The sequence below is a fragment of the Patagioenas fasciata genome, chromosome 1 (assembly GCF_037038585.1).
Source record: "Patagioenas fasciata isolate bPatFas1 chromosome 1, bPatFas1.hap1, whole genome shotgun sequence".
In the NCBI taxonomy this organism is placed as follows: Eukaryota; Metazoa; Chordata; class Aves; order Columbiformes; family Columbidae; genus Patagioenas; species Patagioenas fasciata.
The window spans coordinates 156,984,761-157,007,111 of NC_092520.1; the positions used below are offsets into that span (position 1 = coordinate 156,984,761).

At 43.6% G+C, this 22,351-nt stretch overlaps 1 long non-coding RNA gene across 1 annotated transcript; it reads left to right on the plus strand.

Moving 5' to 3' along the window:
• The first annotated feature begins 5,793 nt into the window (after positions 1–5,793).
• LOC139827054 (uncharacterized) lies at positions 5,794–21,957 on the plus strand. The gene is made up of 3 exons (XR_011737239.1): positions 5,794–5,932; positions 18,889–19,088; positions 21,825–21,957. It is a non-coding gene; the product is annotated as an uncharacterized lncRNA (long non-coding RNA).
• Positions 21,958–22,351: the final 394 nt, after the last annotated feature.

Below are 22,351 nucleotides of genomic sequence, written 5' to 3' on the forward strand. Positions count from 1 at the left end.
TGTACTTCATGCAACATGGGCTCTTTGAGCTGGTCGTGACCGAGAATATCACTTTCAAATGGGAAGAATATGTACAGGGCAGAGAAGTAATTAGAAAAATGAAAACAAAACACATTAGCTTTCCCTTTCTACCACTCAATACTTATTTTACTGCAGTATGTGGGTACCCGCTCAGCACAAGTCACTGTGTACTTCTGCTGAAGGGATTTCCATGTTGTGCAGCACAGCACTGTACAAGGCAAATGTTTTACTGCTGCTTCCCACGCTTATCAGGGAGGAAAGCCAGTAACTGAAATAATGATTGTTTAATTGCTCCTACACTCTTGCTTTGTTGTGCAACAGCATTGTCAGAGTTTTCTATCTATGGCAGTTGATTTTTTCCTGATCTTTAGGCTGAGCTAGTTTTAGGAATGCAAATCTGCTTTCAATCAGTGTTTTAAAAAATAGATTTTCCTAGAAATAACTCATTGGTATCACTGGCGTCGTTTGCTCCCTGAGATGATCTCTTGGCTGCTATGAAATGCTGGGGTCTGCTGGCTACTCTGCAAACAGTTTTAGGCAGTGAAGACCTGCACGTTTGTCTTCTTATAGCCAAGCCAGACACCCTTCAAACTGCAAATGTTCACCTTCAGAGTGGGCAACACCTGAGTGTGGGGTGGGATCCCTGTGCTTGTGCCTGCATAAGCTGCTAACTTGCATCTCAGAGGAGCTGTGTCCAGTTTCCCACGTTCACATACTCGAAACAAGTCATTTCACAAAAAATTTTCAGAAAGTGAAGAAGCCTCAGACTACATCCTCAAAAAATACATAGTTACTGTAGAAGTCTTTCACTGAAAGTCAGTTTTGAAAATTGAATATGCCTTAGAAAATAAGGAAAGTGTATTTGTGCCTTGTAAGATATCACAGAGCAGTGCCACACAGGTCCCTGAGATGCCCTGTTGTCACTCTCCTTGAAGAAGGTGCACCATCCCTGTTGCTCTTGCATGTGGTGCTTACTCTCTGCTATGCTCTCAGTTCCTCTGAGCTGACTCCTCCCAGTCCTTCTCTCAGACCCCACAGGAGTAGCAGCCCAGTCCAAACCATTGCTTCTGAATCCAGCACTCCTAACAGAAAGGGTTTCATTCACCTGTTAGAGAAATCTGTGGAGAAATGCAAAACAGCAAGTTGGGTTCAGTAGCAGGCTTGAGGGCAGGATTTACTAGAGAGAAATCTTAGCGTGTGCTGGAGTGCACTGCTGAGTCCCTGCTGCAGCCTCTCAGACAACAGCAGACATGCAGCCAGAGAGGCACCAATCTTAATTGCACAAAATATAGGATAAAAAGATGACCCCCTCCCCCCCCTCATTTTTGGCTCACTAGCGCTGGGCTGGCTGTAAGCTCGGAGTCCCACACCGCTTCTTGTAGTCTGCAGCAGTCCAAGTGCGCCACAGGCTCCTACACTCTGCATTGAGCCAGAAGTGGTGAGGACACCCAGGTTACCTCCCTCCAGAGGGCAAACCCTGGTGTCACTGGAAGCCTTGTCCTTTGAATGGCCTGAGCGGCTCAAAGGGCAGGACTTGGGTCAGATTTGGTTCTCCACAACCCAAACAGAGCTTTTGCACGTGCTCAAACTTGGGAATGTGGCTAGGGAGGATTTTTCCTCATTCATTGCTTGCAAGAAGTCTGAGTCAAATTCTTCTCCTTCTCCTTCTACCAAGGCTATTTAATCTGCAGGGATACACCCAGCAAATTATTTTTCTTTATAAAGTTTTGCTAAATACTTCAAGAGAGTGCTTCATGCAAATTGCAACCTCAATGAATGTACCTTGCAAACCTTTATTATGATCTAATTAATTTTGCTGAAGTCACTTTAGTAGAAGCATTTCCTACCTAAAGGCAAGGTAATCACTGTCACCCAATGAATATTTAGATGTCTTTTTTTTCCTTTTGTTTCAATGGTCTTTGCTGTTGAGCTGTCAGTTATCATGATCAGAATACAACCTTTTTTCCCTATTGCATGTCTCAGAGTGTAAAACTGTAAGTATTGATTCAATTGTACATTCAGCTGGGAAGAGATTGTCTAGTAGCCACAGTGGAGTCCTGCTTTTCTACTGCTTTCTGTGTGAAAAGTAATTCTGCTCAGCTCTTCCTAGCCCAAAAGCGTCCTGCTGGCTTTTCACACCACAGGCTTGTTCCCATGCCTCCAGAGTCAACAAGGGTTTCGTCATTGATTTGATTTTTATTTTCTTAAACTCTTTATCTTGTAAGGTAGATTATAGGCAGTAAGATGACGTAGAGTCTGACCCTGTCTGTACTGAAGTCAATACACAATGCTTGTGGATTTTGGGGCACTGGGTTAGCTCATTAGTTGCATAGGCATAGACACAGAATCCAGTTTCACATCCTTAACGTTAATCATGTGGGAAATCACCAGATACTGATTTACCAACTTGGTGAAACCAGAGCACAGCTCGATAGCTCTCATGATATTGGTCTTTCTAGGAGTGACCCATGCACACCCAGATGTCTCTGCCCAGAACTATTTCTTAAGTATAAAACTGCAGGCTAAAACCATCCAACAGAAAACACCGTGTGTCAAAACATGACAATCTTTGGATGTCTAACTTATCTGTTGCTGGGGTGGATACTCACCCTGTCCACTAATCTCTCAAGTGAAAGAAGTCTACTGCTTTTTTTCCCCAGCTCTGGCCTATGCAGTGCTGTAGTCAAAGGTAAATGTAAGCTGTCTGAATGTGTTCACTTCTCATTTGATCAATGTCAACTTTAACTGTTTTCATATGCCAAACTAATTTTATATATTTAAACCTGCTTTCTGTTTTGCTTTCTACCATTGGTGTGTTGCAGTAGGTATGAGTATGACATGAAATACAAGAAGCAAAAGCCTCAAAGGGGCTGGTGCTTCTGGCTAGTTTGATTTGTTGTCATTGTTCATCGTCTTGATGGTATTGATGTGCCCTGGCCCGGCAGTACCCAGCATTTTTCACATGACACTTGTTCCTTTTTGTATTCCTGTTAGGGAGAATTGTGTGCAATGGCTTTTTTTGTTGTTGTTCATTTGTTTGGTGGGCTTTGTTTTTTAGGAAGGCACGTTTATAAATGTTCACGTACACTAAATCAGCCTTTCTGAAACACAGGGCATTCGGTCTGAAAGGGCAATTTGAGCTTGGGAATAAATGACAGGACCACAAACATTGAAGAACGGCAGTACTTGCCACTAGCTAAATGTAGCTGGGAAGAGAAAATGATCTCATGGAAATAATTCCATTGTTCTTGCTCTTTTTTTTTCTGAAAACTTCTGGGGCTAAATTTGACCCAGTAATATTTTTAATTTTTTGACCTTCCAATGGAAATATTTTTGCATTGGGAAGACACAAATTAACAGTCAGTGACTCATCAGTTTTCCTTTATGGACTGCCTCTGCCTCCCAGCTCTTCTAATTAAACATTCATTGCTTGGAAAAGCCCTCCCGGTGTGTCCTTGCTAGTTAATTAGAATCTCCTCACCTTAGCTCTGAAACCTCTCCCGCAGATCAAGTGCAACAAACTGCTGCTCCTTACCTGGGCAAATCTTCCACCAGGTCTGCTGAGTCTGCTCTCAGTCACGTGCAAGCCATGGCAGCTTCTGCTTGGAGAAGACCCTCTGTCTTCATCAGCCCTCAGAATCAACCTACACACTCAGTGAAAGCTGCTGGAATTGGAAGAGGACTAGTGTCCTGTTGGTGTGAACTGGAACAAGGGTATTTAATTAAAACCAAAACAAAGCACAACCCACATGGCTTCTTCAGCTCCACTGATAGCTTCCCATGTGGGCCTAGCTCAAATTGAACCGAAGCCCATGTAGATTAGATCTACCATTTTCTCTAATCAAGATAAGTAGATACCCAAACAAGTTTAGTCTGATGCAATCTGTCTTTCCTAACATCACACTGCATTTTTGCCTCTCTTTGTTTCTGCATCTTGATTATTATTTCTCTCAATGTCTGTTTTTAAAAGTTGTACATGAGGTCAGACTAATGAACTGCACTTTCTAAATTACTTTTTTTTTTCCTCCAGTTCAAGATCTACCCCCATGTTTTTAAAACTCCTTCAGTCATTTAAGTGCCTGCACAATCTCCACTACTTCTCGTATGTTAACAACATTGCAATACTTGGGTAATATATACATTACCTTGAACTGTCAGTATACATGGGTTCTCCATCTGTTCAACATCAGATTAAGTTTTCAAAGAAATGGAACATGATACAGTTTGAAACTTTTACTATTTCCAGCCTGAAATTTCTATATATTGTGAAATAGCCTCTGCTCAGTATTGCCATCATATCAATAGTTAACAAATGTAGGCAAAAACGTTCATCTGTTTCATTTATTTTAATTTCTCAGATCAATAGAAAAAGTGCCTCTTTTTTGACTTTCCTATGCAAAAATGTCATCAATTATTAATCAAAGCAGACTAGATTTCAGTGAAGATCTGACGTCCCGCAGCAAGATGCGGTATCCTTAAATGTTAAAGGTGCATTCTTTCTTAAAATGATGCATGCTCAAGTAGATTTAGTTGCAATCTGAAAATGAATCCAATGGTAAAGCCTAAATGATTATATGTGAAATGTGGGCTGCAATGCTTTGACATGCAAAGAGCTTTAATAAGAGTACTGAAAGCGTGCAGAGCATCAGCAGAGAGCAGCCTGCCCAGTATTGTTTCACCATCCCTAAGTTTCACTCCACACCTCTGGGGGGGGAACAGTGGGGACTTTCACCTCTGTGCAAAGAGCCAATAGGCCCCAAATCCGGATGGTCTTTGGAAGAAGAACTGGGAGAAGCCAAAAGCTGAATTTCAAGGCTGGGGGTTTCTTTCCTGCAGTGGTCTCTGGTGGCCACCACCCCAGCTAGTAAAGAGGTTCTGGGAATCCTCAGCCTGCTGGGGCCGTGCCAGGACCGGGGCTGCTGAGGGAAACAGGGATGTTTGCTGCTCTGGGACCTAAACCTTACATCAACTTTCAGCAAGCGGCTTCCAGTATTTATTTTAGAGCTTTGTTCAAGCCATGCCTGTCACGAGCATTATGTTCAAACACAAGTTAAAGTGACTTAAAGACACGTTTAGAATGACCGTGAACCCTGTCAGAATTGATAACCAAGGCCTCGCTTTATTTATTATTTTCACATGCTCAATGTATTGAATATGTGCAAGAGAATGAATTGAAAACAAAGTGCTATATTTGTGTGACATATTTAAATTATGTACCAGTAGCCCAAGACACTGTGGTTAGCCATTAAATAAATCATTGCAAACAGACCAATTCAGAATGATCTATTTCTATATTTACATTTGTGGCCTAAGAGAGGAAAGGGAAGCTTTTCACAGAGGAAAAAAAAAATCCATCCATCATGGTGTCCTCCAATGCTGGTGAAAATTATATTCTAAAACATAGTATCAAATGGGTTTCTGGCTTCTCCTAGAAGTGAAAGGCAGTCAAGTTTCTTTGCTTTACCTTTTTGGTTTTTATATGGTGTATGTGTTCATTTTGAGAGAAACGTAAGAACAGTTTGTTGGCTGGGCTTTTTTTTTTTTTAAGGAAAATTGTGTTCTGGTAATTAAATTGGAATTCATCCCTCTGAAACTCACCTGCTGCAGAGCTCAGCAGGCAGGAAAAGGCAATCCTGCTGGCCCTGGAAATAGTAGCAACTCTCAAATTAATTGCAGATGGACCAGAAAAAATGGCACTTCTCACAATGTCCTCACAGATTCAACGTGTGCACTCAAGTGTTTGTGCTTTTCTTTCCCAGCTCCTGGAGTCTTGAGATTCCTTTCCCACTTCAGTTGTCCTTTTCAGATTTAAAAAAAAAAAAAAAAGGGAGGAAAAATTTTTACTTCAAATTGTGCGTGGATGAGATGGAAAGATGGAAAAAAGGGACCCCTAGGACTCACGCATGAGAAGGTAAGTAAAGGCATCTCAGGTTGGCATAGTAAACTCACCTTGTGAGTGCATTTTTTGAGTCCCTGCCTCATGATTTTGAGAGACCAGAGCTTGGTTTTGCTGCAGCAGGATCCAGCCCTGTTGTTCAGAGCCATAAGGTAAATTACACAGGTGGCAGGTGACATATCACAGGTGATCAGGAGTTAGGTGTGCACCTGAAATCTATCATCCTCAAGCATGTGGCTGAGGTGGGGCTTAACTTCCTTCATACCCCAGGGTCTGTTTGGGCAAAGTGTCGTGTTTACCAAAAAGTCTTAATGTGAGAACTCAGTTACAAACCCGAGGCTACTTCAGGGATCCTACTCTGCCTTTTGGTAACAGCATTATTTATTTACTTTACATCTTGGTTGGGTTGAGAAAAGTCGAATTCAAGTTTCACTTTCTTCTGCGGAGCTTCTGGTTAATTTAACATTCCCATCTGTATCCTTTAGCACAGCAATGTTAGCAGCAGCAAGTGCTCTGAGGGAGTCCTTGGCTTTGGGGTTTATTTTTCCAGGAGAATATATACATAAAAGAAACATATTTATTACTTTAAGGACTAGATCATAACCTGCTGACATTACTGTGCTGAATTTACACTACTGCCTAATCTCGAGAGATGAACCTCCTAGCTTTCAGGAGCTGATCAGACTCTTTTGGCATTCCGTATAAACCCCTTGATAACCATGCATGTTATATAAAAGATGAGTGCTTGGAGATCCTATCTTTCTGTGATTGTGCATTTTTAACCCAAGAGCAGCAAAGGCTTCCTGCGTTTACATTTTGCTATCACAAAAAAAGCTCAGCCACAAAGGCACAAAAATCAACACTGCAAAACCACCACAGACTTGCTTTTCCCTTTGTATTAATATGCTGACTTATATCAGCTGAGATCTGAACCCATGTGGGAAAACCTGAGGAGCTGTATCTGAGTGTCAGGAATAGGTCCTCCTATATTAATACTTTGTAAAAAGCAGAGCAAACTGTTCTTTAGAATGAAGAAAAATTGCACAGCTCTGTATGTGAATGATGGATCTGTTAACACTTGAACAATTTCACTGAAGATTCTCCTGGCAAGAAAAATGCTCTGGGAAAGGATCCTTAAAAAAATCCAACACTGCCAATAGTGTCAGCCATGCAAACACCACCTCTGTATATGTCACCATATGTAAACCCAGTGAGCTAAATATTTAACTGAATATTTCTGCTATTCCATTTTCACCCTGAGAGCTGTTTGCATTAGCAAACAAAGTCTAATGTTTATGTACACAGTCACCCACTCTATCTCCTTCCATAATTTAGCTTTTATTCTGGGGAATTATTGTCTCTGGTGATGTGAGGCTGCTATAATCACTCCACTGAGGGATTCTGCATCTCAAAAGAGAGCTGTGCCAGTGGGAGCAGAAGATAAAAGCCAGGTCTGTGCACTTTAATTGACACCAAAAGCTCTTTTAATCAGAAGCAAAGGCACTGCTGTCGTGTCTCTGTGACTAGAAGACACATGGGCGAGGATGGAAAGCAGGTCTCCCACTCCCTCTGGAAGTTAACCAGGATAGAACCAGAATTGCCTTCACAGGAGAGGAAGGAAAATACTGCGATTAAGCACTTAGCATCCATGTAGCGCTGGTGGTCAGAGAAGCCCACAGTGGCTCATGCTGATGAGTACTGTGTTTGTTCCTGGGTGTGAAGTCATGGAATGAAGGCAATAGGTTTCTTCAAAACTGGAGAGATTCTGGAGAAAAACCATTTTGTGATCCGATGCTCACAGCTCTGTCCCCTGGAACCCCACGTGTGGTACTGTGGAAGTTGAGAGACACTGATAGAAGCTCCAACAACTTTCTCCCCTCTCTGGCTGGTGAGCGAGCACTGTTGTTAAAATAGACGCTTTCCTGCCATCTTCCTGATTGCTCCTACAAACCATAACAGCAAAAGTGGCAGGAATTGCCTTCCTTCTCCTTTGACTTATTAGGAAACTTCATCTGTTCCTTTGAATTACTGTCCAGTGTTCTGTTGCCTAGAAATTATTTTCCTTGACACCAACGGGAGACACTTCACTGGGGATGTAGCGTGCACCACATATAGTCTTGTGCTCAAATGTTATAGTAATTGGCCGTATTTTAAGACTCAGTGGATAGAAGCAGCAGGCTGTGTATATATATCTATGTGTAACAAAACCTGCAGCGTATGTCTGCTGTTCCTAGCAGAGCTAGGGCCATTCACAGCACAGTGCTTCACAGCTGTGGGGATGATGCACCTAGTACAGAAGGACACGGGGCATTGTGCGCGGTGGTCATTCATCAGATTTTGCTAGGAAAGACTCACCTTGTTGTGCCTGGCCATGAACAGTTGATGAACCTGCCACAGAGGCCTTCATGCAACCATCATCAGGCAAGCCATGGGTTGGTGTCTCCACAGCCTTTGTCCGTCTCCCTCCAATCTGGATGCTGCAGGTGATGGGGACCAGCCCAATGGCAGCTTAGGCTGTGGCAAGAGCGGTCTCATCCCTAGGTGAGAAACCCACCAAGGCAAAGTCCCTGTGGGCACAAGCACAGCTGGCTTCACATGACGGAGCCCCATAGGGTGGTAGGGTGCTGAGGGAGGCAGCCAGGCCACCACACATGCTTGGCTGTGGAAAGTCAGCTCTGTTGGAGCCGGGGAGTAGGTTTGGAGTAAAAATCTGGAGACTGGAGATAGCAGACAAAGCACAGATCCATGGTCAAACAGAGCTCTGTTCTTCCATCTTTACATAAACAAAAGTCCCATTGAAAGCAGTAAGACATTGAATCCTCTGATATTGAAATATATATATATATAAATACATATAAAAATTTGATGTATTACAGTTTCAGCTCTATGGTCTCCCTTGATTCTAATTTTCTCTGTGGAGTTCAAATACAGAGTGTTCCTTCACAGCTTATTTTCAAAGCCTTTTTTTTTTGGCTTTCATATTTAAACTTAGATTTCTCTCCCAGCTGTGGAAGGCAAAGACAGAGAGAGACAGAAAAGTCAGACTCTTTTACAATACTGGAACCTTTAAAGAGAACCCTTGAAATATAGAACAACCACAACAAACCAAACAAAACCAAAACAAATTTAAAAAAATTAAAAAACCACAACACAATAAATAATGCTTCAATATTTTAAAATAAATTATCTTTTTGAGTGAAGCCTTTTCCCATTTTAAGAGTATGAAATAATGAAAGTGTGCACGTGCATAATTATGTTTTGTTTCTATACCTGTAAGTATTGTGTGGGGGTTTTTTATCACTTTTGCTCCTATTTTATCTCTTTTATATTACTAGTCTGGCCCTGTTTCCCAAACAGGTGCCCTTGGGAAGGAGAAATGCCCGAGCTTATGCCAGAATCACTGTCCTGGTTCTTCGGTAAAACCAGGTTTCCAACATGTGCCATGTGCAGCACATGCTCTGCCCAGGCAGGTGACTTATCTCAGGGCTTTTATCCAGCAAGGGTGTGTGTTGCTGTCTGGGGTTTTGATTCTTTGATTCCATCCTTCTCTGTAGCTGATGTGGCTGTTTCAAATTTTCTTCACTTGTTGTTAGGAGAAAACAACCAGGTATATGCATTCAAGCAGGTTTCTGCAGAAACATGCCGTGTGTGTTCAGGTGCCTCTCGGACATCTGAGCATCCCTGGGTGACTGAAGCTCACGTTAATGGGCTCTGCAGTCCTGGTCCCAGCCCACCCCTTTGCAGCTCTGGGGAGCTCAAGGTCCCTGGACCCGCTTATTGAGTATGGCTGGCAGAGGCAGTAGCTTGTGCAGCAGTTTTTGGGCTTTGCTTTGAGACTTGAGATGTGGGGGTGCTCCTGGGAGCCCTTTGAGGACTGTGAGGTGTGGGGTGAGGACAGCAACTGGGGGCCATGACCACTAGTGAGCTCTGGCAGCCTGGAGTTCATCTCCCCTCTGTAACCTGTATTGCTGTGAAATGCTGATTCACTGAAACTCTCTGCAGACGTTTGCCTGTTCCTGTAACCATTTGCTTCCTGAGTGACCTGTGGTGAAAGTGCTTGGTCCTGATCTCTATCATGCAGATCATGATTTCACCCTTCAAACCCCATGCCTATGTAAGGCTTTTGCTCGTTCTCCCAAATGCCTCAAGAACTGTGGATAGACCTGACCACATCCTGGGCAGGGATGGGCAATGTCTGAAACTACACATTTCTTTTCCCTCCTCAGAAAGCAAAGGTTTATTTCTTTATTTTTCAAAGAAACAAGAGTAAATTGGAGAAACAAAGCAAGAATTTTTGTACAGCAAAACTTGATTCATTGTATCACATTTCCCTCATATTTTTCTTTCTCCTCAAAAAGCCTCTTTCTCTGTAGTTCTTCAAAGGACTCATTATATTTATATCGGTGTCTGTACTGGATTTGGAAGCTCAGTGGCTAGAGAAGGTGGCAGAGAAAGAGGCCACATTCCCCCAGGGTGGACACAAAGCAGGATGGCACTGGGGCCACCCAGGCTTCTGAGGTGGACTCTCTCCTGAAATGCTTTTCAAACGCTGACAGCTTTGTGCACTAGCTCTGGTAAGAGCAGCTGAATTTTCTTTTTCAAGAGTAAAGCAAGCTACTCACAACCCTGGGAGCTATCTCTCAAATATCAAGGTGTGAGGGTATCAATCAGACAACCTTGGGAGCAGGGAGTTCATCCTGGAGAGCCAGCCAGCTCCAATGCCAATTGTTCACAGCCCCTCCTCACCCTGGACAACGGGGATTTTCTTTCCATGGAGGAAGCTCCTCCAGCTGAAGCTGAGGACAGCTTTCCACTTAGAAAGCTTGGAGCATCCCAAGGAGCTGCCTGGGGCCTGCTGCCACCAGCTGTCCAGCCTCCAGGTGATACACAGGTGACTTTATTGGGTGACTCTCCCGAAGCTTGGGGGCATTGCCAGTGATGCTGTCTTTGTAAAACACCCTGATAATACAGCCAGGGAAGGTGATGAGTTAGTTTATTTCTCCTTTATTTTCTCTAGATGAAGCATTTATTCATTCAGTGTAATTAAGTGAGGTTGTGTGCAGGTGTGGGCCATCTGGAGCACATCCAGTGAAGTCAGGAGACTAAAAAATGGACTGAGAGGCTTTCAGAAAGCATGAGATGGGAACGTGCGCTGGCTGGAAATAGCACCTTAGAAAAGATCTCCACTACCACTCTGCTCATGGGCAGCTGTCCCCTTGGAGAGGCTGTGGGACACAGGGATGTAACTCTCAGCCTTGCCCAGAGTCTTCCTCACCTCACAGAAATGTACCATTGCAGTGGTGTTTTAACCCACTGCATAGGTAGAGGAAGGAGATGAAGGGTGGTGGGCACCACAGAAGAGTGGAGAAGTTTGCCCCTACTCATGGAATGGACACCTTTTCCAGCTCCCTGTACCAGGGCAGGGGGACTTGTCTGTTTGTCACTACCATTACGCTTTGATCCCATGAGCCAAATCCAGCAAAGTTTGAGAGAAACTCGGGAGTCTCAAGGTTGATTAGATATTCTCAGTGGATTTATGTAAAGGCTCATTAAATCAAGGCGGTGGGCCCAGACAAGGGTCTACCAAGGGGACCACACTCGTAGCTCGGTCCAGTCAGTGCTGGTCCAACATCTTGCTCGTGTGTGTAGCACTAGAAGCAGAGGGCAGGAACTGGTTATTGCTGGGACTGTCAGGTTTTATTGGGGAGCAGAAGATGCAAATCTGTAGAAACACAGGTTCCATTAGTTGTACTGCTTCCTAAATGTGGCTGGGGCAAAGGGGAAAGAGCAGTCATCACTAGGTTGCTTGTGATTATTAGGACAAATCCACTAAAGCTATAAAATTAGTATGATTAAATGTGCTAAGTCTCTGGATGTTCTTATTCAGAAGTTACTTTTTTTACTATCAGATCTTTTGCTAGATTGTTAAAAAAATAGAGGAGCCCAGCTGCAGCTCAGGGTGGCCAATCATGTGAACAGGACTGTACATGAGCAGGAACTCATCAGGTAAAACCTGAAGAAGAAGGAGGAAAATCTCAGGTGAAAAGAAAGCATTTCCAGAGCCCAGGAAGGCAGAGAAGCTGAGTGTTCTGCCTGTATATGAAATACATCTCTCCAGCTAGATTTTTCAGAGGGATTACTCTGAAGGAGCTGTTGTGACTTTATTTCTTAAGTATGTCGGAGAAGAGCTCTTCTAAGATAGTACTTATGTTTCCACTCCCTTTGGTGACAGTTGCAGATTCTCAGTGATGCTTGTTATGAAGTCTTGTTCTCAAGTGCATTTAAAAAAATATAGAGCCACATTTAGCCATTTTTTCTATGGGGACCCAATAGATTTTCTGCATATGTTATACAACTCCCAGCATCTCATGAGCAACTCAAGTATTTTCTATTTTAAAATGATGCAAACCCACTTCCTAAATCAGAGTTTGAGACATGCTATTGGAGGGGTCAATAAAATGTTTGGTCTTTATTTTTTTTAAACAAGTAAATGTGTCCTGCTCCTGCAAATGCAGGCCATTCAGCTATGCCTAAACTGTAGGCTGCAGAGCAGGATAGAGAACCTATTTGGCTTTTTGAGATGGGTATTGAAGTGCCCAGTCACAACAGTGATGGTCCCAGCAGGACGAATGAGTGGCTGCTGGGTGCTCTGCTCCTGTGGGAAGGCTGTTACTGGTGCTGCAGTTAGCTCATTCAGAGCTGCGAGCTGCAGTGTGGACTATCAGACACATAGTGGCTTTAAAAAGGAGGAGAGATCTGAGCTGTAATTTTTCACCAGGGATACAGGTCTTTTCCCAAATCACTTTAAGTCCAGATCATTCATAAGTATTGGTGTAGCAGCACATGGGGGCTTTGTTTGAAATTGGACTCCTTTGAGTACGTTGTTGCACAGTCTTATATTAAAGGCATTCTCTGGCTTGAGAAACTCCTCCCATAAATATATAAGGCAAGAGATGAGGCAGGGGAAGGAGGTCCTGTCATGTAGCTGAAGAGCCCAGGTGCTGGAGGCAGGGACAGCAGCAGGGATCTGGGTGGCAAAATACTGGCCCAGGTTGCCCAAAGAGGTGGTAGATGCCCCATCCTTGGAGACATTCCAGGCCAGGCTGGATGGGGCTCTGAGCAACCTGATCTGGGTGAAGATGTCCCTGCTCATGGCAGGGGGATTGGACTAGATGACCTTTGAAACTCCCTTTCAATTCAAACTGTTCTATGATCTCCTGATTCCCAGCCCAATGTCTCCATTGATGTTGCCCACCCACAGAGCCCCGTCTCCCTGTGGTTCAGCCAGTGCTGGCAGAGGCAGCAGCAGCACTCGATCAGCCCCTTGCTGGTGGAAAGTTGTTCTTTCTGCAGCACTTTGGTGCTCATGCAGGAGAGGCTGAATTTTGCTAATTGGGGAGCTTCACTTTTGCTGATGAACATGTCTCAGGAGCTGCTCAGCTGATGGCGCTTGCCTCAGTCAGCAACATAAAGTACTGTGCCAAACTCACCCAAAACATTGCATGTCTGCAAGGTGTTATAATTAGAAGTAATAAGGCCCTGGAGGGGTTTTGCTGCCTGCAGCACAGCATGCTGCAGAAGATGGTGGTATCCAGGCCAGGTCCACATTCAGAGCACCACTGCACTGCCAGTACAGCTGAAGTTAGCCCTTGAGTGTGAGGTTGTTCATGCAATGACACCGCTGCAGGGGCTGGGCAAGCAGGCAGGGAAGCCAGTCGGTGGTGTAGGTGCTGCCTGCACCGCACTGGATTGGATATCTTGCCATAACGCCTCATGTGAGACTCTGTGAGTGAAAGTAATTTGTGTAGGAAGCATCGCAGTCAGTCCCAAGGGATTGAAAGCAACAGTACATACAAGACAGAGCAAACCTGTCATGTTGGAAAAATCTCTTTTGATATAAGACCTTTTGGTGCTTCTGATCCCATATGCAGCAAGCCTGTGGCTCCTCTCATCTGTTGTTTGCTGGATGAGGATGTGCTGGCCTCATTATGTGGCACCATTGTGACTGCTGACAGAGATCTCATTGACTTTGATAAATAATGTACTGAAACCTAACTGCCATTCTTCCATGCGTGTTCATGTTAAAAAGGTGTGATTTTCAATCCTTAGGCATCTTTCTGTACCAACGTGGGAAGAAAAAAATCTGGGAGCTGGTTGTTCACAAGCCCTGAAAAAAATAAGGAGTCTTCTACCTCTATAAAGTATAGGAAACTCCCATAGTAAAAGTGCTGTAAGACAGAATACAGTCAGAGTCGCTTGGGCCTTACTTGGTAGGTGATGAGCTGGAGAAACCCCTCTGAGCCACCTACTGCTACTCGGAATTGGAAGGGGGATTTAAATGGGACTCATTAAAATGTCGTCTTTGCACTTTCAGTTCCAAGCTGGTGCTCTTTCCCATGCCATCTCAACCTCCTTACCTATTCATTTCCTTTATACTCATATCTCTGAAATTGTTTGGGCAATTAGCTATTTGTTGTCACTTTTGGTCCTTGTTAGATAATGGCAAGTACTTGTGCATTGCTGCTTCTCATCCTTTCCTTGCTCTGATGGCATTCCTTAGGTCTGTCTCACACTCAGGCCCATCTGCTTTGTAATAGTGGAGCACCAATAATAAGCAGTATGATTTTTATCCAAACTATGGTAAGCCATTATTATTTATTTTTACCTCTCCTACTATAATTTTTGAGCTAATAGTTGTCATACTATAGTTATAATTGAGTTCTATTTTGTACATAGGCTGGAGTTCATAATCTTTGTTGTATGAAAAATACAATTTGTCCTCTACAAATTTTGCAGCATTTACCCACCACCACCCTTTTTTTTTTTTTTTGAGAATTTGCAAATAATTCCTTTAATTAGCTTGGAGTTAAAATTATAGGTTTGCCCCTTTAGGAAAATTAGTACTTGCGTTGAATCTTTCACCATGAGTACTCTTGATATCAGAGTAGCACAGATACCTCACACTCTCCATATAATAAAAATGAAATCTTGGGCCCAGGTAACACAAAAATATTAGGCTATAAATATCCTAATTATTAACAATTGCATTTAATTACTGTAATTGTAGAAGGTTAAATAAGGCCAAGTCAGCAGCTTAGATAAGTCTTAGGTGAGGCCATCTAAGATGTCAAAACTAAAGTCACCTTCCACCGTCCCACCTGTACAGCTAATTGGTGTGACATGATTCAGACATCTATAACTAGGAAAATATATGGGCGAGCAGGGATCCGTGTACCCAGGGCTAGGTGGCAGATTGTGTGGGGCAGCCCTGTCGCTCTGGGAAGATTTGTGGCTGCACACTGACATGGGGGCTTCCCCAAGCCCTGAGTGTGCATTGATACCCTGTGGCCAGGGACACTGAAGCAGGGGCTGAACAACGCACTAGGTGCCTGAGGAGGGGTGCCCCAAAGCTTTTCTTAATGGCCATTCCTGAAGACACTTTCCCAGAGCTTGTAAGGCTTGAGCTGTTTTCTCCTTCACCTCTGAGCAGCTGAGTTCCCATCTGCCACTTCCAAGATGGGACTCTTCCTTGCCCTGCTGAAGGTTAGACCTCCAGCCAAACCTGTCTTGCTTCATACAAATACCGCTCTATTTCCTGTCACCCACAGGAAAAAACCCAAGAATTTCCTAGTCTGAGGATTAAGATACTCCTCCATCCAAGGCAAAGAGGGGTGGGGTTGTTGGTTTCAGTCTCTGTTCATGCAGAGACTGAATTATAGAATCATATAATCATTTTGGTTGGAAGAGACCCTCAAGATTAAGTCCAACTGTTAACGTAACACTGTCACTTAAACCATGTCCGTGAAAACCTCATCTACGCTTCTTCTAAACACCTCCAGGGATGGTGACTCAACCACTTCCCTGGGCAGCCTGTTCCAATGCCTGACAACCCTTTCCATGAAGAAATTTTTCCTAATATCCAATCTGAACCTTCCCTGACACAATTTGAGGCCATTTCCTCTCATCCTAACACTTGTTATTTGGGAGAAGAGACCAAACACCTCCATGCTACAATCTCCTTTCAGGTAGTTGTAGACAGTGATAAGGTCTCCCCTCAGCCTCCTTTTCTCCAGGCTAAACAGCCCCAGTTCCTTCAGCCGCTCCTCATCAGACTTGTGTACTGAGAGCAGCCCCAGCCAGCAAGGGTGTCCTCTGAAGGACAGCAGTACCAGGTGAAAAGGGAACAGCATCACTGCTTTAGCAGTGGAGTCTCTATGGCCTTCCCCTGATGCCTCAGGGCTGCCAGAGATGAATGTGCGAACTGTTGCTCTAATGTGATTGGTGTGAAATGTAAAAAAATTAGTAAAGTTGGTTCTTAAGACAAATGTTGACCTTTAAAATGGTGGGTTGCGATCACCAGCAAAGCGGCAAGGCTTGCCAAAGACTGAAGTCCATCTGATAAAACCATCACAAAGTAAATGAGGAAGCCTCTGCCTAGGCCAGAGATTGTATTGTCATGTGGAGATACTGCTGGCCAGTAATGTGGTGGCTCTGTATCAGTGGGTCACTTGCTGTGTCACAGAGCCACTCTGGTTTGCGTGTCTATGCATGTTGTCATTGTAACCGTCAAGTGAGGTACTGCTTGTATAAAATTGTAATAATGTTAACAACAGTAGGTGGGATATTGTTTTATGTGATGAAGGGTGCATAACTCAATGGTCCTTGCGTAGGTCATCATCTGATCCAGCAATAGGTCTTGTTGTGTAAATTGATCCATAATTCTCAGAGCTTTAGGTGCTGCATGCTAAGATGTACTCTTGAGAAACCTCCTAATGCTGCAGTGTGAGGAAGTGCCTGGCATGGATGTGTGCAGAGGTGGCCTTGACTTTGAGAGCAGGGATTCTGACCTTGCTGTGGCCAGGGAGGGAGAGGATCTCTGCTGTAGGCAGAGCTAGGAATACAGCACAGTGGCCTTCTCTTCCCTGCCTTGTCTTTGGTGGCTGTGTGAACTCATTCAAATTGTTTTCCCAGTTAAACTGAACACCAAGAATTAATATCAATAATAATAATAATATTCTAGAAGCATCATTATTGCTTCTCCTGCTCTTCCTGGAAGTCAGGTGTCTTACCAGACATGTTTGCCTCAAAGCATTTAGATTTCTTTTTTGATCCTCAGTAAAAGTGCACAGACAACCATGCCTCCTGGCATGACAACGCAATGAGAAAATTGTATCCTTAAATACCAACTTAATCTAATCTGGGACAAAAACAATAAAAGGCTTTAATCATAATTGCATGGTGTCTGCAGGCTGTCACCAGAGGGCAGAGACAAGGTTGTTCGTTGCCACGTGTGGATAGTTTGGAAATTAAATCCCCTTTTCACAGAGGCAATAGATTCTGCACTCGCTTATGTCCTTTCCAAATATTTCAATTCTGTAACCAGATAGCTCATTTCATCAGCATCTGTCAGACTTGCTCTTGCTTCTGTCAAGCTATGTACAAAGGGGCAAGGAGAAATATCTTTAAAATTTTTACATGCCTGACTTTGTAACATCACAGCTTACATGAAACGCTAGCTCTAAATATAAACAGGAGACTGACTTTGCCTTCACAGGGATTTTCCACTGTTTTGTACTTGTAGTGCACACGCTCTGCAGATGCATCCCACCCTGGGTATCCACAGCAAGAGTGGGGGAGTCTAGTGGGAATGCGTCTTTGATCGGGAACTGCTCTCAGCTGGTACATGTGGAAAACTGTGCTGTGGTTTCAACTTAGAAGAATAAAGGTTTTAAAGCCCAGACCAGTAAGGTACAATTTGTATGATGCCTACCCTACTTAGGGAAGGAAGATTCTGAGAACTCCTCTATTTTTCATTTATTAAGAAGCTGGAAAGACAGCAAGGGTTTTGAGAGCATCAATGGCAGCCTATGAATTCGTTTTTGTTCTGGTGAATAGCATGAGGTTTTCGGCAGCAGGAAACCAGCTCAGTCTCAGACGCTGAAGCAAGGAACGTCAACCTTGAGAAACCCCACCCTGGCAGAGCCCTGGCAGCAACTGGTAGTCATTGACTCGAAATAGCTCTGTCAGCATTTCCACTTGAGGACTGGTGCACGGAAAATCCAAGTGCAGGGGGAACAGGCAGACGTGCCATGGGTTGGCTGCTTTAAAGAGAAATGCTCTCTGTCAAGGAACGGCACTCTCTGAACCAAGGGGTAGACATAGAGACCTGGAGCCCTTGAGTTTCCTGCAAATACCAGGGACCTGTTGGCAGCATGGATACCTGGGGGGGTGGAAGATGTGCTCAGCTGTCTACTTTTTCATGGCTGCATAACTCCTTGCTGCAATATATAGCTGACTTGGTTTTGTTTAGGAAGAGGCTTTTAAAAGTTTCTGCAATCCTCTCTGGTTGTTTCCTGGATAGTTAAACTGCATACAAACACCTAAGTACTTTGTGCCTTGGAGAGGCTGAAAGTCCTGCATCAGATGATGCCAGGCAGGAAACGTGTACGAGAGACCAGGATTGCATACAGGGTCTGAATGATGCTCATAGTTTAGGAAAGAACAAGGCAGGCCGACTCCTAAGGACAGCATGGGAGTAAAGAGGAATTCAGAAACCCTTGAGCAGAGATTAAGTAAACATAATTTATTGTACTTTGTGCCTTAGCATATAATGAAACACTCAGCTCTGCATGTTTCTCTGTTTGAAGAGGGTAAAATGATTGGAGAAATCCATAGGTTGGGAAGAATTTGTCCTGTGTCTGAAGTCCAGGGATACACTGATGTAGAAAGATGCTGGATATTGTTTGCAGTGTACTAGGTTTGCAGCATTCCCAGATCTTAAATTCCACTGCTCCACACAATGAAAGCAAAGAAGTTAAGAGAAATTGTACAATATCCTATACATAACACGGAGGTCTCGCAGGATGCTCACTGGGTACACAGCACACAGATTCAGCATCACCAGTATTGGCCATGTTGTTACAGCTGTGTGATCAGTGTTTTTTTGCCATTGAATTTCTTCTTGTTCCCAGCTCTGGTAGGTTTGGTGACCAGTGAACACATCAGGAAGGACGGAAGCTTGGTGTGTGCAAGAGTCTGGCTAGAAGGCACAGCCCCAGAAATCGCAAGGAAGCTGCAGCTCTTCCAGCACGTCTGGCTTTGAGGAGTTGCTGCTGCAGGATGCACTGAGAACTTGAGAAGCAGCAGCATTACACGTGCTCTTGCAATTCAGGTACTGATATTTCCTTCTCTTTCCCCTCCCTGCACTGCTGCAGCCACGGCACTAGTGCCATCACCAGGGGATGTGTTTTCCCATGGACACCTCTTTGCTACCAGCTTCCAGACAGCTCCCTGGAGGGGAGTCACTCCTAAAGTAAGGTGCAGAGGCTCGATTTTGCTCTCTGCTTTCCACCTATTGTGTTGTTTAGATAGCTCATGTGATGAGGGATCGGATACTTATATTAAGTTTATGATCTTAAATTTGTGGTAAAGAATAGAATAAAAGATACAGGGAAGCAGATTTGCTCTTTCACCATCCTTTTTGTTTCCGAAGGACTTAATCAGAATCCAGTCTCTCCCTACTGCACCAAGATATTCTTCAATCAGAAAAATATTTATACACTAGCTCATGCAGTAGAACAGGGGAAGGGGGAAGCAGCTTGTCAAAGCATGTTGCAAATACATTGTAGGATAATGTTACTTTGTCCTACTGGCTATTCTTAGGACTCTACTTTTATAATTTTTATACCTTAAACTTTAATTTTTAAGGTATCCAGGCTGTAACACTCTGATCACACTTACATGCCTATAGTTTTAGTTTAGTTTCATGGTCACAATATTGAATCACCTTAAAGCAGAGGCAAAGCAGTTTGACTGCAGTAACTATTTCCATGCTCAACTGGGTTTGTGTTATTTCTCAGTTCATCTTTCATTCTGAACATGTAATGCTTAGTTTTGGGATTATTGCAATGACTGTAGTGTTTTACCCCAAAATGCTGTTTTGGACTGCCTCCCTTTAACTATACCCTGGCACAGCTTTGGTTTGGAAAAGCTATTAGTATGTTACACAGAACAGCACTGCCAGACTCTGTAATGAACTGCAAGAAGACTGAAAAATGCTGCTTGTTCTTCTCTGGGGTTGCTGCTTTGTTGCTTAATTTAGTAGCGCTGAGCCCAGTTTTTCACCTCATGATTACGAAGCCTGAATTTCTGACCCGGCTCGCTGCTCTCACACTCCTGGGACACCTGGTGCTTCCAGAAAAATCTCTCTTCATCTGTCTTCAAAGGTGGATCCAGAGAGGTTGGCAGCAGATGGCTCCTGCCAGTGAAGTCTGTTTGTGCCATGTACCACTAAATGACGGGGTTTGGTATCTATAAATGATCTGTTGGGTCTGCCGTTCATTGCGTCAGTGCCATGGCTTAACTGGAGAGAGGGTTCAGCAAGTGAAGAAAGAAACACTTTTAATCAGCAGCAGGAATCATTGGGCCAGCTTGCCAAATCAGATTAGGAGCTGTTTATATGACCGCTGTAAGGGTTTATCATGAAGTGCCTGGACAGGGAAGACATAAGTACATAAACAAGATATTCCCCTGAATTCTTAATTATTCTGGCCTGCAACAGTGAGAAGCATTGGAAAGGCCAGATCCTTTGTAGTGCTGAATATCCTCAGCTCCAGTCGCACCCCTGGAAATCCAATGTGCTTAGTGACTTCCCAGGAGGTGCATCTGGTAATGACCCCACGCTGCCCTCCCTCCTAGTGAGCAGCCACCACCACCCCAAGGATGGAAATTAAAAGAGCAACCTGACTCCATCAAGAACCGCAAGACATTCCTTGTGTGTGAAATTACTTCATATTCAAGATTTCTACATAGCTGTGCTGCCACTTACAGAAACATGTTTTCACAGCTTAAATGCATTAACCCCTAGTGGATGTCAGTTCTCTATATGAGATTTGATGTGTCTTCAGGAGATCTTCAGGACCTGCACAGGAATCTATGTGAAATAAGCACTAACAGGAAGATAAAAAGCTGCTCCTGGAAATTAAAAATAACTGAGGTTAGATCAAACACTTGGAAAGTCTGGCTTTTGCCCTAAAAGGTTAATCACTATTTGGAATTTTTTGCCATGGGAGATTCCTTGTGTGATATTGAAAGGCAAGATCAAAACCCAACATCATCTTTTGAGTGTCAGTGTCACATCTGGATAAAAACTAACAATGAGATTTGCTCCCAGACACGCTGCCGAATCTCTGGCTATGTTTGGGATAGGAAGGAATTTCCTCATGTTGTGAATTGGCAAAGCCTTGGCATTTGTCTCATTCTCGTGCATTGCTCAAGGACCATTTTTTGGAGTCTTATTTCACATTCTTTGACTTTCTGCAGCCTTGTGATCAGAGCATTTTCCCATCATCAGGCCCTATTTTGTTTCTAAAGTTTTCCTCTGCTTTACCAAACAGATATGGATAGATCTGATTTCTCTGCATTGCAAAGATATTAATGCTTCAGTAATTGCGAAAATGATCCACATTATTTCCCACCTGGAAATAAGATGCGGGGAAAGGAAGAGGGCAAAGGGAATAATAAGCTGCTCAGTCAGTTATAGCCTTCAACTCCACTCTCTAGAAAACAAATGGATTGCAGGATGGTCCAGTGTGCAGAAGTGTGGTCAAAGCATGCATTGTGTTGGGCCAACATTACATGTAAGGATCACCCTCTGCGCTTTCATGTGTGACTAGGTCACCCCCAGACCTTGTATGAAACAAAGGAAGTAATTGCTAAACCTCACAAATAATGACAAATTCCTCTATTTTTCCCTTTTTGTTATGTTTATGACAATGATCTGAAGGTCTGATAGGTACTTACAGCACATGCTATTACTCTTATTATTTCAGACATGTTACTTTCAGATCTTTATGAACAGCTCCAGTTCTTTCTTTTGGTGCTCTCTGTAACCTGTGTTTACTTACAGCCTTGCTTGGAGCCAACAGGAGACTTTGCAATGGACTCCCAGAAAGCAGGTTAGGACTTGGGTCAAGTAGAGCTAACAACTACATCCAACAACAACTACTTCATCTGATGTTTCTTTAGCTGTTTTCTCTGTTCTGCAGAAGGTAAGCTTATTTTAAGAAGTCATCCCTGGCTTGGTATACACCTCTCTCACGTTCAACCCCTGTGATGAGAAACTCACCAAGACCAGACAGCTACATGAAAGTTGTCTTGTGAGCACATGAGCAAACTGAAAATTAGAGGTCGGATAGAAGGGTAAATCGAATCATTCCTCCAAAAGGGATATTCACTTCAGAATGCTGAAACTGTAAGCAATGTTTGCAGTTTAATACCTAATTCCATTAGAGTTAAACTGGGCCATCGTGTGGGTGGCTGGGGCAGTTTTCCCAGGTGGAGCACTGCTGTCCTCCCTCCCTCTATCACCTTGGCAGTACACATTTGATTTAATATCTTCCTCCTTGTTCATGGGCTGCCCCCAGGATCAGAGCT